Source organism: Lampetra planeri, chromosome 56 (genome assembly GCF_965212315.1).
Source record: "Lampetra planeri chromosome 56, kcLamPlan1.2.h2, whole genome shotgun sequence".
NCBI lineage: Eukaryota > Metazoa > Chordata > Hyperoartia > Petromyzontiformes > Petromyzontidae > Lampetra > Lampetra planeri.
In genome coordinates, this window is record NC_136162.1 from 3,983,765 (window position 1) to 4,000,311 (window position 16,547).

The following is a 16,547-nucleotide window of genomic DNA, read 5'->3' on the forward strand; positions in this document are numbered from 1 at the left end:
GCCTTGATGCCATCTCCATCCCAGCCAAGTCGGCGTGATGTCGCAAAGCAAAGGGAATGTTGCATTGATATTTAAACAAGTTCAAGTTCATTTATTAGGTATAGCCCTGTGAGCCATTCGGCTCTTGAATCGGGTGCAACCGCAACAAACAAAAAACTAAAACATGAACAAAAAACATTTTAAAGTGAATATGTGACTAAGTGCAAACAGAAAATCCAAGAAAAGACAGCAAAATATTGCAGAAAAAAACACCGTACACCAACGCTGTGTGCAAAAATCCCAGTGGGATGCAAGTCAAACAACCAACAACAACCACAAGACAACTTAGATTAAGGCCATCAGTCTAACTCTGTACTACAACAAACAAACATGGCTAAACCAATACACTTTTCGAATCACCTAAATAAAGCCATGAAAGCAATGAAACGGTGATCATAGGAACACATGCGCAGAGAGAGAGAGACTTTGGTGCCACGCCGTGGAGCGACTCCGCAAGCCAGGGCGGTGGGGTGAACATCGACCGCCACTAGAGCTCTGTGGTGTTGAGACATCTAATCCTTTAATCGCAGCTTTATTCAAACTAGACCAGGGGTCGGCAACCTACGGCTCCGGAGCCGCATGCGGCTCTTTACGGGCTGCTTCTTGACGATATGTACGTATGAACAGTATGTACTCAGATGCATTGCGGCTCTTGAAATACTGAATTTTGTACCGAATTGGAAAGAAATGGCTCTTCTTGTTATTTTGGTTGCCGACCCCTGAACTAGACCATCGGATGTCTGTCTATATGTCTCTGGTTCTGTGTTTAATCTCTCTCTCAAATTTAGCATTCTCAGGAAGAACGTAATCAACCAGGTAGGGTGTTGACTGTTATGTTATCCGACTCTCTGTTGTATTACATTACATTTCTAAGTATACTAGATTTGTGTTTCTATTTCATTTATACCTGATGACGATTGCTTGTGTTGCAATCGAAACGTCGTATGCTAGTATTTAATTTATTATTTTCTTTTAATACGTGACTTTACCGAAAGAACCAAAGAGTAATTCCTGCAGTCACGAAAGCTCCAAATTAAGTTTTCTCTCAGCTGGCACCGTGCCATGCATTAGGCATCCAAAGGGAAAACAAAAAAACCTCTCAGCTGGCACCGTGCCATGCATGAGGCATCATCTAAAAATTCTAAAGGGAGAAAAACCTCTCAGCTGACTTCGCGCATTCAACGAGGGGGCGTGGTCTGCAGTGTGGGGGGGGGGGATCCGTTTTGCCACGCGCACGCGCGAGGCATTGCAATGGATAATAGCGACGCGATGGATGATTGAACAGAAATCAACACGTGGACATATTCGTCAACCCGTACGGTTTAGCTCCGTATTCTTGTACAGGGAAATGTATTTTTTTTAGGTTCATACAGTCGTTTTAATGCGGGCAAAAAAAAACTAATTGTTGCGTTTATTTGTTTGGCGTTTCTCTCTTTTGATGGGACTTTGCAGGATGAACGTTGATATTTTTAAGCGCACGTGGTGACCACTAAGGTCTGAATTGGTCTGTGATAAGCAAGGGCACTAATAAGGGGTTGACAGGTGTGCGTTAATCAAGAACCATTTGAGCATTCTTTCAAAGTACTGTAATTAACAAACATAAAATGTTACAATGAGTGACGTTTCGTGCAACGACCCTTCTTAGTAGCACATACACGGAGGCAGAAAATAATCAAGGTGGATAGCAATGAGAGTTAGAGGCGTGCACTTTAAAAACACCAACGTGGGTTCGTCTAATAAAGAATAACAATTTGATAATTTTGTGTCCGCGTTCTAAGAATTACTTTGGTGCCACGAATGTTAATTGTATAATAAACAAAAACTGAACACGTGTCAACAGAAACACGCCCGTATTCTAGATTTGAAGCTTTCGTGACTGCAATGATTCATATTCTCAGGTTTTTTCGGTAAAGTCACGTAGGTAAAACATTAAAAGTAATGAAAGTAAAATAAAACAAAACAAAAATAAAAATAAAATTCACGACGTTTCGGAGGCAACACAAGTCTCCGTCATCAGGTGGGACCGTCACAGCCAGATTAGCTGCATCAAGTGAAGCAATGATTCAAAATGTAATCCCTTATAAGCAAGTTGAAGGGGGGGAGGAGAGGGGGGGGGAGTTCATCAGAATGTGGTAGCCAATGAATGGAACGTATCGGGAGGGAGGGGGGTGGGAGGGGGAGGGAGCCAACAAAACATTTGGCGACGGCTTGGACGCGGCTGCTGCGCACGCCAACACAATGGGCAGAAAGGGGGGAGGGGAGGTCTGATACACATGATAGAACAAAGGAACGAAAATGCCCATGTTTATACCAATGCAGGCTGAAAAATGAAGAGAGTACTGTTAAAAAATAACTGGGGATGTTAACACTCGGTGAAGTAAATTAAAATAGTGCCTGTCAGATAAGATGGTCCAAAAAGTGTAATTAAGTCTTTTTTGCGTGGTTAATAACATCTTTCCAGTGATTACTGAGTTTGTACCCATCAATTTCAACCGTGATGATGGGTACAAACTCAGTAATCACTGGAAAGATGTTATTAACCACGCAAAAAAGACTTAATTACACTTTTTGGACCATCTTATCTGACAGGCACTATTTTAATTTACTTCACCGAGTGTTAACATCCCCAGTTATTTTTTAACAGTACTCTCTTCATTTTTCAGCCTGCATTGGTATAAACATGGGCATTTTCGTTCCTTTGTTCTATCATGTGTATCAGACCTCCCCTCCCCCCTTTCTGCCCATTGTGTTGGCGTGCGCAGCAGCCGCGTCCAAGCCGTCGCCAAATGTTTTGTTGGCTCCCTCCCCCTCCCACCCCCCCCTCCCTCCCGATACGTTCCATTCATTGGCTACCACATTCTGATGAACTCCCCCCCCCTCTCCTCCCCCCCTTCAACTTGCTTATAAGGGATTACATTTTGAATCATTGCTTCACTTGATGCAGCTAATCTGGCTGTGACGGTCCCACCTGATGACGGAGACTTGTGTTGCCTCCGAAACGTCGTGAATTTTATTTTTATTTTTGTTTTGTTTTATTTTACTTTCATTACTTTTAATGTTTTACCTACGTGACTTTACCGAAAAAACCTGAGAATAAGAAACACGCCCGTGCCTTGAGAGAGAGAGAGCGAGCAGAACACCGTCTTTTAAAAAGGGAAGAAGAGTTTGCTACTAAATACATTTTGATTTATTCTTTGGTTCTTTCGGTAAAGTCACGTATGAAGATAAAATAATAAATTAAATTAAAAACTAGCATACGAAACGTCGTATGCTAGTATTTAATTTACGAAACGTCGTATGCTAGTATTTAATTTAATTCATTATTTTATCTTTATACGTGACTTTACAGAAAGAACCAAAGAATAATTCCTGCAGTCACGAAAGCTCCAAATTAAGTTTTGATGTATCTTTAATCTTGATTTGAAGCTTTTATCCTTGATTTGTCTCCCGCTGCGATCAATTGCTCGGGTCTACACGAGGCCCCTCCCCTTCCTCTCTCTCTGCAGTCTCGCGCTCGCCTCTCTCCAGGTTCGTGTCGCGATTTGATTTTTGTTGTTGTTGCTGCTGCTGCAACGAAATTAAGTCTAAGCGTGAACATTTTACGCGAATTAACCGCAAGACGTGTTTTTTTTATTGGTCATTTTTTTTTTTAAACAAGCAAATGTTTCACTTTTTTCTGTGTTTGAATGTTTTCGAAGGTGCGGCCTAACTAGAGGTGACGAAGCCTGCTAGGCGAGACTTTTTAACATTTTATTTTATTTGTGCGTTGCTATAGCGACATTAAAAACGTCGTGCTAAAGTGTTCACCTTGCGCCGCCAGTAATTTCGTCTCAGTTTTGCAACACATTCGTTAGTAAGAGTGCCCTGGAAAAAAATATATACATTGTGAGGCGAAGTTTTAGTGGCAAAGGCTCTTCACAGCACACAGAAGGGCCATTGCCCGAAACGTCGCATAAATGTGCTTCATAGCACATAAAGGACCATAGCCCGAACCGTCACCTTTTATATGTTTTACCTGTTAAGGCCACTGTTATTGACGAATCGAACTGACGTTGAGTAGGATAAATTGAGTACAGTATAGGATTGTGATACGCTACAGGAGCTATCCGATTTACTACGATGCACATTTACGCTGGTTATACTGTACGCATGTTGAATTTCTTTCGCACCGTACGTGGCCAACCGTGAAATCGGAGGTGCAGAGGAAGGACCACAAACTAAACGCAAAAAATCCGTTCGAAAGATCAATTTACGACGTATCTTCCGACACGACTGAACAGTCAGTCTGAATAAATAAAGATAATGCCACCCATAGATCAATTTACGACGCATCTTCTGACATGACTGAACACATCACAACAGTTGGTCTGAAGAAAAATCAATATAACGGCACCAATGGATCAATGAACGACTCCTCTTCCGACCATGATCGAAAACATTTGAACAGTCTGGTTTAAGACGTGACTTTGCATGGAGCTTTCGTTATTCTCGATTGTTTTCTTTTTAGTTGTAGATTTTTTTACCTATTCTTCTGCTTCTTCTTTCGTATGGCTGATGTAGATGCAGAGCAGCAACGACAGTGTCATGCCCGATCCACAAACACGGAGGAGACATTACAGCGATTACACTCCGCCGCTCCTGACGCGTTTGTCCGGCTTGACCACCTGAATGTGAAATTGTAGTTTTTACCCATTAAACCCCCAGTTAAATATGGCTGATAAAAGGAAAAACACATCGGCAAGTGATGTTTCGACCGTGAAGCGTAGTAGAAAGTCGGTGACTTTGGAAATTAAATACAAAATAATTAAATTGGCAGACAATGGCGAATCAAATACCGAAATCGCTCGAAAGTTGGAACTACCTCGTACTACTGTGGTGACTATTTTGAAAGATAAGGCCAGAATATTGGAAGAGGTGAAGGGCCAGGCGCCTATGCAGGCTGCATACATTCGCCAACGTGCTGGCCTTATTGCAGAAATGGAAAAGCATTTGATAGTGTGGCTCGACGATCAAACTCGCCACCATGTCCCCGTGAGTCTTGCAATAATTCAGGCTAAGGCGAGGAGTTTGTTTGAGCACCTTAAGGCGAGGCGTGGTGAGGGCTCCCAATCAGAAACCTTCCAGGCCAGTAAAGGTTGGTTTAATAGATTTAAATCAAGGTTCAAATTTCATGAAATGAGGGTTAAAGGTGAAGCTAAAAGTGCAGATGTGGCAACGATCAATGATTTTTCAAGAACATTGGCTGAAATTATTGAGGAGGGCAGGTACTGTGCCAGGCAAGTATTTAATGTGGACGAAACAGGTCTTTTCTGGAAGAAAATGCCTTCCAGAACTTATATTGCCAAGGAGGAAAATCCAATGCCTGGATTTAAATCTGAAAAGGACAGGCTTACACTTCTGCTTGGATCAAATGCAGCTGGGGACTTCAAATTGAAACCTTTGCTGGTGTATCATGCCGAAAACCCAAGAGCGCTCAAGGGCTATACCAAGAATACTCTTCCAGTCATCTGGAAATCAAATCCCAAAGCTCAGGTTACTGGTGCAATTTTTGAGGAGTGGTTTCGTGTTTATTTTGTGCCTGCTGTCAAAGAATATTGCCGGACTAACAACCTTGCATTTAAGGCAATTTTGGTTTTAGACAATGCTCCCTGCCATCCTGTGTCCGTTGAAGACTTTGATCCAAACATCAAGGTCGTTTTCTTGACTCCTAACACCACCGCATTGCTCCAGCCTATGGACCAGGGTGTCATGTCATCATTTAAGGCTTACTACCTCAGGCGAACCTTTGCTCAGGCCATCAGTGCAACAGATAAGGAAGGTGGACCGACGCTGACGGATTTTTGGAAGGGCTTCAATATTTTGGATGCCGTAAAAAACATTGGTGCATCGTGGAGAGAGATGAAACAATCTAACCTCAATGGAGTTTGGAGGAAACTGTGTCCAGAATTTGTCTCTAATTTTCAAGGGTTCACCGACACAGTGGAAGAGGTGACCGAAAATGTTGTTGAGATGGCTGGTCAACTGCAGCTAGAAGTGGCACCAGAAGATATTGGTGAGCTGCTGGCATCTCATTCACAAGAGCTCAGCAATGAAGACCTTCTGCTGCTAGAACAACAAAGACTTGAAGAAGAGACGCAAACACAAGAGACTCCTCACCCATCGTTGTCAACAAAAGTCTTGAGTGAAGCCTTCAAACATTTTGAAACGGGAATGGCCTTGCTTGAGAAAAATGATCCGAACTTTGAAAGGAGCTCTAAAGCCAGCGAAATCATCAGGAGTGGTTATACTTGTTACAGGGAGATCTACCGGGAGCAAAAGAAGGCTGATGTTCAGACATCATTGGACTTGTTCTTAAAAAAGCCTGTAGCACTACGAATTGCACTTCCGAAGAGTCCACTAGCAGAGTCCCACCCCAATGATGACTGATGAACCAGAAGGTTTTCCTTTACTATCCTTCCTACAGTGAATCTTATATTTTTTTCAAAAGGTCAAGTCACCCCCCCCACCTCATCCTCACTTGTTTCATCAAGATGTATTGTAAATTTTGTTTAAAACCCTCTGGTCCTTAGGTGTTGATTACCTCTTAATTAGACTGCGGAGTCAATTAGACAACTAAAGCTGTCGAGCGTTAAGTGCTTACAAGAGGTTCATTGTGGTGGGGCCTGGTCGGCATGGCTCAGTCTCGGGCTCACTTGGATTCCTTGTTGGGCTGTGTTGCCCCCTGCCCTCGTGAAGTGCGGAGACAATTGGCGGGGTAAAGGGGTTACTCCTTTGCTCTCCAGAACTTTTAATTATAGTCTTTTTTTAAATCCCATCTTTTTCCAACACGCCCTCTTGTCAATCTCCTGCTGGATGAAGGCCTCACGTAGCCTTCCCCCCCCCCCACTAATTCACCATCAGCATCATCAGCCATGGTCTATTCACTGCTGGATGAAGACTCCACTCATCTCCCCCCTCTAAAGCACCATCAGCATCATCAGCCAGTGTCTGTCCACTGCTCGATGAAGGCCTCCCCAAGCCCTCACTCGTACATCAGCAGCAGCCATGATATATCCACTGCTGGCTGATTAGCCATACTTCACGCTGGTCAATGCACTGCTCTCTACGTGGTTTCTGCTCATGGCCACCACTAACACCAGTGGCCTTTCAAGAAGCACGCAGGGCTGCTGCCCTTCATCACGAGATTGGCAAGCTTACAAAACCACGCAAAACTGGCCCAAGAGCTCTGGAGTTGCGAGGCAGGCAGTGCCAATGCGTGCATGTGAGCTCTGGGCTCCCCCCTCGGTGCCCCGAGTCACCCTCACCATTCAGCATCGGCGACTCCCCCACGGACTCTCAACCAAGGTGAGGAGGACCCGGTGCGTGCGCCCTGCGGACACGAAGGCCGGCACGCGCCGCTGGAGGTGGGCAGCGGCGTGCCGCACGCGGATCCGGGCACCGCCCCTCGGCACCGCCCCTCGGCACCGCCCCTCGGCACCGCCCCTCGACAACGCTCGCGGCGCGGCACTCGTCGACGAAGAGCGACGCTCCGTGCTGCTTGGCCAGGGAGCTGAGTTCCACCAGCGGGGCCACCTCCCCGTCCACGGAGAACAGCCCGTGAAGAGCACGGAGCTGATTCCCTGTGCCGTGCGTCTCCAGTGCCGCGCACGCCGTCGCCAGCACCACCAACTCCGGTGAGCTGACTGCCCCAGCTGCTCTGTTGCCTCAGCTACTACTCTGGGAGTTCACTCTATGAAGACATAGCGCTGTGGCCATGGCCGTAAGGATGGACTCCTGCTCGAGAGAGGGCCTCCTCCCCTGGCTGGTGTTTGTGCTGCCACTGGGTTGTCTGGAACCGGTAGAACGGACTGCTGCTGCTGATTTCCCACTCGCTACCTCTGGTCTCTGTTTTTAGCCCATTGTTGCTCAAATCATCAAACTCACTGTCATTCTCACCTCGTCCATCACACACAATGTGCCCCTTTACTTTCTAAAATAGAGGGACCTCCAATATTCTATTCATTCTTTTCCTCCAGTGTACAATATTCTACAATGTTATGATATTGTTTGAGAAGCACGTGCCTTAGCATGTCAGAAAACACCATTTAGGGTAGGACTCTATTCCAAAATATATTGTAAAACTATTAATATGCATGTTGTTGATTCGGTCCGGTGTTGAAATCAATTATGTTTCCATTACCGCCACATCTTCTCCATTACTCACTTTTAACTCAATATATATTAAAAACAGAGGGTGTTTTGGCATTGTCCATTATAGCTACATTTGAACAATTCAAAATTTTAATTAATAATCTTTGCCCGGACATCTTTTGTTTGTCTGAAACATGGCTTACCTCGCATATAAATCCGAGCCAAATAGGACTTGAAGGATATAAGAGGAGGAGGTGTGGCAGTATACGTGAAACTGACCTACCTTGCATACAACTCACTACTGTATCTGACCCGGGCACCTTTGAATGTATCGCGCTTATAATTTCTTCTCCAGGTAACCACAATTTTACTCTGATGTATTGCTGTAGACCACCAAATAGCAAAATAACAAATACATCTGGATGCAGTGTAATAAAATGGTTTAAGAGCTGCCTCTTAGACCGTTTTCACAAGGTATGTGGTGATAACATTTCGTCCACAAATATTAAAATAACAGGGTGTTCCACAAGGTGTGTCCAAATCTGTTCTTATATTTAAACAAGTTTGAATTTGGAATAGGTGACAAAGCCCGAGCCATGACAGCACCAATATTTTGGTGCAACCTTGTTTCCTCCTTGAATATCGTAAATCTTCCTTCAAAAAATATCTTAAGCATAAGATTAGTACTACGTACAACCACATTTCTGAATGTGATTTGTAACTTTGATCCTTACCCATGTATCGATCGTTAAATATGAATGTGCAATTTTATCGAGAGATTGTGTGTTGTCTTGGCGTGATCTGGGACTATATTGCTGCTTTACTGCCTTGCCCAAGCTTGCATTTAGTGTTGCAAAATTGTCAGAAATGTATGTAGTTACGCATTTTGTAATTTTATTTTAGTGACTTGATTACCTTTTCTGTACTTTGCACTCATATCGGCTTTCGAATTGTTTATTGTAACTTTCTGACTTGCCCCTGCCGGACATCTGTGAAAAAGAGCTGCATAGCTCATCGGATTCCTCCTCAAGTCTAAATAAAGATTCTGATTATGTACACTGAAGACCTTTGTCATATGAATTTATAGCAATTAGGGGACTTTTTCTCACGTTATAGCATTGAGAATGGTTCATACTTTTTATATATATGACTAAATCCAATGTCTAGCCTTTTGTGTGAAAAATTAGATTTCTAGCCCGCTTTCAAGAACGCAACCCCCAATTGTAAGATTGCATCTGTGGGAAAATAGGGTCCGATTTATAACAATCCAATATACGACAGGGTTTCCAGGAGCCCATTGTGTCGTAAAAGCAGGGACCGCCGCCTGTATATTCACATGTCTCCTTATGGGTGTGTATCTATTTTCAAGGTAAAGAGGTCATCATTGCCCGTGCCATTCGTGCCACCACATCTGGCTCATCGCTTCTGCTCGATTCCACACCTTTCGTGAAGTTGACATTGGACCCTTCCCCAAAGGTATGCGCCTTGCATGATTCCGACATCATGGTTCTGTTCTGGGACTTCGTGGCGACCTGCGCGCTTGGTCATTCTGCAGCCCGTTTTGTCAATCCGCTGCTGAATGAAGGCCTGCCCATGCTGTGTGGGTCGTGTAGGTTGCTTAACTGTGTGTTATGGAGACTTTTGTTTCCTAAAAATACAGTTGGGATAACATTTGGGAGGAAAAAGTGCAAAAATCGATAATAACGAAACCTAATTGCATTATAGTCCTCGTCACGGGGCAATCTTCACAAGTAAGTTATCGGTGGCTTAGTTTTCTTTTCCATTCGTCATTCGTAGTAATGATAATAAACATCTACCGTGCATCTGCTCTTTTTACAGATTTAACAAGAGGTGACTCCCGGTCCAACAAGCAAACCATAACAAGAATAAGGACTGGACAATCACTCGCAACGCTATAGCAAATAATCCGTTATCGTTGGGACTTACAAAGAGTGTACGACGTCTGATAATTAAGCCGCAACGGCAATAAGAGGCAATAAGATTACGTAAACGGCATCGGAAGTGACATTCGGGACCGCAGCGGCAGTGCCAGCGCGTGTGGAAGGCAAGTGTGAGCCATGGGGAAGAAGGGCCCGGCTTTCTACGCAGTCCGAAGGGGCAGGCAGCCAGGGGTGTACCTCACGTGGGAGGAATGCCTCGCACAGGTCACCGAATTCCGCGGCCCTGCCTTCAAGAAGTTCCCGACCGAGGAAGAGGCCTGGAACTTCGTGGGGCCTGACGTAAAGAAACCGCCGCCGTCCGGAAAAGACTCCGAGGAGCAGTCCTCTGACGGCGGCCGCAAGTCCCCGCAGGAGTGCGGCTCGAAGAAGCCGGGTGGGAGCAGCGGTGGAGCCAAGGGAAGTGGGCCGAACAAGGCTTCGACCAGCCGCGCTGCCGCCGCCTCTACTGCAGCTGCCAAGAGCGGTGGCAAGCGGCGTGCAGAACTCAGCTCCGATGAGGACGAGGAGCCGGCGAAACGGATGAAAGCAATCCCGACCCAGCCTCCTGCCACCACCACCACCGTCGTCGCCACCACCGAGTTGAAGCCTCAGGAATTCTTGGGGGACTTGCCCGTCGTGTACACTGATGGCTGCTGCACGATGAACGGAAAACACGGGGCCTGCGCCGGGATCGGAGTCTACTGGGGTGACGACAGCCCGCTGAACCTAAGCGAGAAGTTGCACGGAAGGCAGACCAATCAGAGGGCGGAGATCGTCGCCGCCTGTCGCGCATTGGAGCAGGCCCACAGCATGAAGCTGGAGAAGCTCGTGCTGTACACGGACAGCAAGTTCACCATCAACGGCATCACCAAGTGGGTGAAGAACTGGAAGAAGAAGGGCTGGGTGCTGAGCAAGGGGGGCCCGGTGGTGAACAAGGAAGATTTCGAGAGGCTTGACAAGCTGAACGAGGGGATTGAAGTCTCGTGGATGTACGTTCCGGGGCACAGCGGTCACAAGGGGAACGAGGCCGCGGATAAACTGGCCAAGTGTGGGTCAACAAGGAAGTGATTTTTGTTTTCGTGGAGCCAAAAGGAAATCGCACAAGTCGGCCACGGATGAAGATTTGGTTCTGCTTGCTGTCGATTGACTTCTCTTCTTCGGCTAGAGAAAAAGAGTCGTTTTGTCATTCGACCTTCGGTTGTGCCAAATCTGACCCCATAGTCTAGAAAGAGAGGGCTCATTAACATACGTTACTCAATGCATGCACAAATGGCAGCAGTGTGCAGTGACGGCTATACTGTGCTTATGAGTCCAAATATGGATGAAACTGGTATACAGTTGCCTAGCTGTTCTTCTGCTGGCTGAATTAAAAAAATGCCACACGTTTGAGCTGTTTTGAGCTGGTGACCATCACAGGTCTCGTGTGCAGAACGTACACAACGAGCACACAACGCACACACAACACATACGGAACACACACAACGAGCACACAACACACAGAACGAGCACACAGAAGGCACACAGGGAATTTGTCATCTCGACGTGCAGAGCGTGCTGCCGTTCCCGTTGTGTGCTCTTCACTTGAGAGGCACCTTTTAGCATATATACTGAATTATTAAGTCTTGTGTAATCTCACATCGTGTTGTGGTATATATTATTTGCACTACACAACTGCAAGGTGTGGCATTTATATATTTTTTTAAATGTTTCTGTTTAACCACACTCACACCTCGTTTACCGTTAAAGTGAAGGGAATAACATGAAATAAAAAAATGTGCTCGTCACCTTGAAACAGTTTAAACGTGGACGATCCTCCATAACGACTGCAATTCAATAGTTTATCTTAGCTCAACGCGAAGGAAGTTTCTCCTCTGTGCTTGTATAGATCGGTTCATTACATCTTGGTCATCTGACCCACACGGTTTACGCGAAGCCACATTTCATTTCAGTAAAGTACAACGTGTGCATTGTTTTCTGTCTCATTGGTGACCAAATTGAGACTGCCATACATTATACCACCCTTTTTTTTTTAGCAACAAAAAAGTTGGTGCTCCTGCTACATTTAACATGTTTGGCTAATTGCTCAAATGAGTGGTGTGTAGGTAGGGGAGAGCTGAAGAACCCGGAGAAAACCCACCATGCATTCGAGGGGGGGTGACGCAAAACTGGTGTCTCCTGGCCAACTCGCAGCCTCACATTTATTTACATCACCTGGCAAGCCCTGGTGGTGGACACCCATCCAAGTAGTTAATTAGGCATTTTCCTTAATCGTACTCGCTCTAAATTTCGATTTAAAGCTTTCGTGACTGCAGGGATTCATATCATTGGTTCTTTCGGTAAAGTCATGTAGAAGGGAAATAATAAAAATAAATCATGATAATTTTATCGTTTTATTTTTATTATTTCCCTTCTACGTGACTTTACCGAAAGAACCAAGAATACGTACTCGCTCTATTAAGAACGGTTTTAGTCGCAAGTAGCTGCCTGCAGCCACACTGAACGTAGGGGCAATGTTGGCTGAATGATGTTGCAAGGCAATTTTGGACCTCTAGAGCCCACCCGAGCTTACTGCGACACAGCTCTCATTTCAGAATCGGAATCTTTCTTTCGACTGCAGGAGGAATCTGAAGAGCCGTGAAGCTCTTTAACACATGTCGAGTTGGGGCGGGTCGGTGTCCAGCCATTCATTAACATGTAAGCGGCAGACGAGATACATGTGTGTGCAAGCCTGCGAATGTCTTCCAGGCCAGTTAGTTAATCAAATATATAGGTTTTTTTTTTATTATTGGTATAAAAAAGTATTTACACGTGTCATTTTTAGTTTGCATGTTATTTTCCGCTTTGTAGCAATGTGATATGCAGAGATGCAACACCAGTGTTTGCTTGTAAGCCTTAACTGTTCAGCCAGTTGAAGGAAAAGTAATGAAAATTAACTTGTTTTACCCTGAATAAGGCAATTAATTACTAATTGCACAAAATTGGCGACAGTGTTTCTTTTCAAAGTGTATTGTGTGTTTTTGAGTAATAAAGTTTCTTTATGCACGTTTTGCTATATTTTTTGTGAGTTGATAATATCACTGCAAACGTGTTGCCAAGCGTGACGGTGATTAACCACACTTCTAATGCAGCTAGCACCTCTGATCATCACGGTTGGCTACGTACGGTGCAAAAGAAGGGTCAGCATACACCAGCACCTCCAATTAGCAAGGTTGACTACGTTCGGTGCGAAAGAAACTCAACGTGCATACATCACACAGAGATAGGAGCAGTCGTTCGTGATGTTGAAACCAGCCCAGAGTGAGGTAAATCTTACGTAATTCTAGTCCGAAGAGCCATAGGCGAAGGAACGAAACCACATTAAATGTTTACGTGGAGAGAAAATAACATTGTTTGGTTTTGAGAAAGTCACTTGCGTCATTTCCGTTGGTGATAATGCGCTGATGAGACAGGCCCACTTGTATTTCGCCGCATCACTTCGCAACTCCCGTTACAAAATTCTCCGGCTCCACCACCTCAAATGTAAATTTGCTCTCCAATCATTAAGCCGGACAAAGGCGACTTGCTGCTGCTGCTGTTCAAATGGATTTTGATGGCGAGTTCCCGGTATCACGGTATGACACCTACAGCGGAGCGTAGGTCACTGCTGTTTCCCCGCCGCGGAAAACACCGCAGCACCGCACAGGTATGTATTGTAGAACTTCTTTCGCACCGTACGTAGCCAACCGTTATAATCGTGGAGTGTGTACGGGGGAAGGACAACGAACAAAACGCAGGGGAGGGCAGGAGCAAGATGGAAGTGGGGACTGCGCTCTACTGATCCACACTCGGTTTTTTTGGGTGAGGCCACGTGGCTTTACGCCAACTTTATTGTCGTTAACCCTCCACCACCCGACTTCGGGAACGGTGAGCTTCTCGAGTTGACGGACCCGATGAAACTCAAGAGCAGTTTGAGCGAAATGTCGTCTCATGCCGATGCTGATTTCTATCGCCGAAAGTGTGAGCCCAACGGTAAGGAGATTATTGGTAACAAGTATAACCCGTAAAAACAAAGTTTTTCACTATAAATCCTTTATATGCGTGGCGGCTAGAGTCCTCTCGTCCTCTGGCTTGAGATGGCTGCCAACTCTGGGTCAGATGATTGCATGGCAGCATTAAGCAATTGGTAATTAAATATAATATTTTGTCCTAAAAAGTGTAACATTTTGGAAACAAATTTTCACGAACATTAATTGTCACGCACAACGAGTCTGTGTGGAAAATGTCAGCTCGATTGGATCACGGGAAGTGGGTTAAAAAACGACCGAAAGATTTGCACGGTCCTAAGCAAGCAAGCGAACTTAATATAAAGGATTTAAAAAATTAGATCCACGGATTGTATGCCACGTGACGACGGTCGGCACGTGCGATTACGTCGGCACGAGCGAATGATAGCTTTGTAAACGAGACGATATTGTCGGGTGGTGGAGGGTCAATGACACGCATGTGGGCCAGAACGTTTATACCATGTGTCCGAACCCAAAAACACAAGTTGCATCATTGTTTTGCGTCCGCTCCGAAAAACCCGCACGTTTCAAGTTTTAACTGCGCCGTCCTTTTTCGATTTAAAGCTTTCGTGAATCATTCAGACGCTGTCTTTCCGACAGACCTGTTCTTCACCCGAGGACGGCTGCTTGCGTTGTGGCCGAAAAAGTCGTGAGAATTATTTTATTATGTTTGATTTGTATTATTTTATTATTTCCCTTCTACGTGACTTTACCGAAAGAACCAAGAAGATACGCCGTCCTGTCCACGAAGTTCCCACCTTGTACAGCAGGTGGCGGACTTGGGTTGAGTCCCTCGTGAAATGCAACAAAAATGAAGAATGGTCAATACAACTGTGGCCAGTTGCCAGGTGAGGTGGCTCGGGCACCTGGTAAGGATGCCCCCCTCCCCCCGTAGACCCCCCCTGGGACTCTACCGGGCAGCAGCAGCAGCAACATCCCACTGGGCGAAGACCCCGGGGCCGGCCCAGGACCACGCTGCTGCTGCTGGTGGCAGTGGGACGATGTCGCTCGGCTCGCCTGGGAATTACCCAGGAAGAGCTAGAATCTGTGTATAGTAGTCTATAGTGTAGTGTATAGTGTATATTGTATTGTATGGTGTAGTAGTGTATAGTGTAGTAGTGTATAGTAGTGTAGTCGTGTAAAGTGTAGTAGTGTATAGTGTAGTAGTGTATAATGTACTAGTGTATAGTGTAGTAGTGTATAATGTACTAGTGTATAGTGTATTGTATAGTGTATCGTGTATTGTGGTGTATAGTGTAGTAGTGTATAGCAGAGGTGTGGACTCGAGTCATGTGACTTGGACTCGAGTCAGACTCGAGTCATGAATTTGATGACTTCAGACTCGACTCGACAAAATGTACAAAGACTTGCAACTCGACTTGGACTTTAACATCAATGACTCGTGACTTCACTTGGACTTGCGCCTTTTGACTCGAGAAGACTTGCTACTTCCCATGAAAACTGGGGGGAAAAAATGTTCACACGGCCGCGCCGCTCTCAGTGTATCTGCATCTGTGAAAAGAATGTGCACCACCTGTATGCATGCAGAGAGCACGCGCGCTGCCTGCACGACATCCAATCACTGTAGTCCCACGTTGTTTTGATTGGACAGCATCTAAGCAGGCACATTGCAAGACAACCAATGAAGCGCAACAAGCAACAACGCGCCAGTTGGCAAAATGATACCGAAGATAGTTTCGTTTGGCTATAAAAATTACGATGTAGTCGACAAAAAACGAGTTGCAATTTGCAAAACATGCGGGTCGAAGATTACAGACGGTGCTGCCACAACGTCTAACTTTGTTCGACACCTGAAGTTGCACAAAGAAAGGTAAGTTTTGAACGAATGCTAAGCACCTTTTCGGATGTACCGTAACTTACTAGCTGCTGCATATTTACTGTATCAACGAGACAGTAAACGCACGTCTCCCTTGCTGGTTAATGCTTACAAAAATAGGGATTTTTGAACCCCGATTATATGAGGTACATGAGTGTAGCACACTCAGATGGAAAACCTCTTCAACATCATGTCAACGTCCGTTTTAAAGTATCATTTCTACCTTGCTGCTAGACGGATAAACACAAATGTATATCTCAGTCTCTCCAACACACATGAGACAAAAACAGGCCTTCCAGTTTTACTCGTTCAATCGTTCAGTTTCAGAGTGGCTGGTGTGCTGCCTCATTGAGGTCGTTTATGTAATTTTGGTTAATCACAACTAAGCTGAACTGTCGCTGAAGACATAAACTATCACAATTAAACAATGAATGAGGCAGCAGTAGACCTGCAATTGCTGTGTGATGCAGCAAGGCACCATGGAATCTGGTGTGCAGGAGAGAGTGAACTATAAAGCAGGGGTTCCCAAACTTTACCATGACAAGGCCCCCCATATAC

General features: G+C 45.2%; 1 pseudogene across 3 annotated transcripts; it reads left to right on the forward strand.

Moving 5' to 3' along the window:
• The first annotated feature begins 3,370 nt into the window (after positions 1–3,370).
• Positions 3,371–13,156, forward strand: LOC144735605 (ribonuclease H1 pseudogene; annotated as a pseudogene). 3 transcript variants are annotated; one of them, XR_013588663.1, is made up of 4 exons: positions 3,371–3,567; positions 4,600–7,712; positions 9,539–9,645; positions 10,009–10,248. The product of XR_013588663.1 is annotated as a ribonuclease H1 pseudogene, transcript variant X3 (transcript). The 3 variants fall into 3 exon arrangements; XR_013588661.1 differs by lacking the exon at positions 4,600–7,712 and having other exon boundaries at positions 3,411–3,567; positions 10,009–13,156; XR_013588662.1 differs by lacking the exon at positions 3,371–3,567 and having other exon boundaries at positions 3,589–7,712.
• The last annotated feature ends 3,391 nt before the right edge of the window (positions 13,157–16,547 follow it).